The following is a 2,285-nucleotide window of genomic DNA, read 5'->3' on the forward strand; positions in this document are numbered from 1 at the left end:
CCCCCCCCCGTTTAGTACCCAGGCAGACACACCCATGGCCACCACACGGGCCATTGCACCTGTCTGTGGGACACACGCACACAAAGCCCTCGCACAAGCAGATGCACGCGGGCCCCAAGCCCCAACCCACCTCGCTGGTGCACGCCTGGGTCTCATAGTTGGCAATGCCCCCACCTCTGCTGGCTAAAATGTCCAAGACCAAGCAGGCGGGAGCTAAACCTCAGCAACACCCAGGGAAACTGAGGCACAGAGCATGCTCGCCTAGGGTGGGGGCAGAGCTAAGGGTAACACCCAGGAGTCCCGGCTGTCTGACCCCCCCCAGTTGCAGCTGGGGGCCACAAGCCTTTCAGAGATGCCTCCTTGCCCCTTGGCGTGAGCGCAGGCGATGCCCGGCGCAGTGGGGCGACTTTGCCTGCCCCCGTCACGGGGGATAAAGCCCCCCAGCTATGCCGAGGGGGTTTAACCCTGACGGCGCTGACCCAGCTCCCCTCCTTAGAGGAGCCCGGAGGCAGCTGGGCGGCGTGTGCGAGCCCTGTTGGTGCAGGGGGCATGCCGGGGCATGTGGTCCCCAGGGGGAGAGGAAGGGAGCTGTCAGGATGAAGCATCACGGCATCCTTCACCCTCCTACCCCTGCTCACGGAGGAAACAGCCCCCATGGGCAGGGCAGGACCGGGACCCGTCCCCGTCCGCCTTCCCCGGAGGAGCCGTGCACACGTCCAGCACCCGCACGGGCCCTCCCGAGTCCCCGGTCACCCCAGGGCTGGACATGGGGCAGTGGCACCAGGGAGCGGGGGGCAGCTCCGGGGGGGCAAGGCTGCGAGACGCCTCCCTGACCTGGCTCCGAGTCACCCCCGGGCAAGGACGGCCCCGCAGGGTCCCGGGCGGTGGCTGCGTCCCCCCCAGCCTCCCCGCTGCCATGGGGGCAGGGGAATGGCCCCCCAGCCCCCCCGGCTGCACTGGTGCCCTGATGCTGGAGGGTGCTGGGGCCTGCACTGCCCTGACCTTGGTGAGTCCCTGCCACCTGCTGTGCCTCAGTTTCCTCCCGGACAGGACGAGGACAGATGCGGGGGGGGCCGGGGGGTCCCCATCCCCACACTCCCCCGCCAGGGGGGAAAGGCGAGCCAGGGGCCAGGCTGCAAGTTTCCTGCCTGGAGGTTTCCCCACGGATCCAGGCCCCCACGCCCCTGGGAAGGGCACGTCCTGCCTTCGGGGTGGGGGTCCTTCCCTGCTTCCCCCCATCCCGGCCTCGAGGGGGGTGAGCTACGCCAAGGAGAGGAGCGAGCCGCTCCGCGGGGCTGGGCGCCCGGCATGGCCCCATTAAGCCCCTCCGTTAGTCTCCTTCTTCCCCCCCTGGGCCACGGCCCGTCTCCCACCCCGTGTCTCCATCCCACCCCCCTCCTTCGCCCCCATCCCTCCCCGCCAGGACCACTGCCTCCACCCCGCCACCAGCCCCCTGCACAGCCGTGCACCTGCCAACTTTGCCAACTCCAGGGGCGACCCCGAGGCCTCACCTGCGTCAGCGGCTTGCAAGACCCCGGGGTCCTTCTGCACCGCGGCCCCCTCAGCCTTGGCGGCTTCTCCAGGCATGATCTGTCATCCGGTGCGTCGAGGCCGGAGAGCTAGTGTGTCGGCGAGGGGCTCATCGGAGGCACGGATGCAACCCCCCGAATGGGCTCCCCGCCTCCCAGCCCCACGGCAGGCTGCGAGCTGCGGATGGAGGCTGCGCCGGAGCCAGTGCATTAGGGGAGCTGCGGAGGGGGGGACTGGAGCTGCTGCTGCTTGCAGAGCCCTGTCATGCTGGATGATGTCAGCAGGATTTTTCCCCCCCCTTCTCTCGCTCGCTCTGTCTCAGCAGAGAAAAGCAGGGTGTGTGCCAGGCACTGCAGCGAGGGGAGGGGGAGCAGAGAGCCAGCCACACAGCAGAGCAGCGAGCACCGCCGCGGCCTCCCTCCAGGGCCGTTGCATCAGCCTCTGGCACCCCTGAGTCACGCTGGCCCCGATCCTGCCCCCCGCGAGGGCCCAGCGTGAGGCCTTGGGGTGCAGGCGGCATTGCAGCATCGCCCCGGCCAGGGCAGCAACGGCTGGGCCAGGCTGGGCATCTCTGGATGATCTGAGCTGTGCACCCAGCTCCACGGGGTACCCCGCAAAGCCGTGCACCCAGCTCCATGGGGCACCCTACAACCTCACCCTGCAAAGCCGTGCACCCAGCTCCATGGGGCACCCTACAACCTCACCCTGCAAAGCCGCGCACCCAGCTCCATGGGGCACCCCACAACCCCCCCCTC

Source organism: Alligator sinensis, unplaced genomic scaffold (genome assembly GCF_000455745.1).
Source record: "Alligator sinensis unplaced genomic scaffold, ASM45574v1 scaffold1675_1, whole genome shotgun sequence".
NCBI classification, from domain to species: Eukaryota; Metazoa; Chordata; order Crocodylia; family Alligatoridae; genus Alligator; species Alligator sinensis.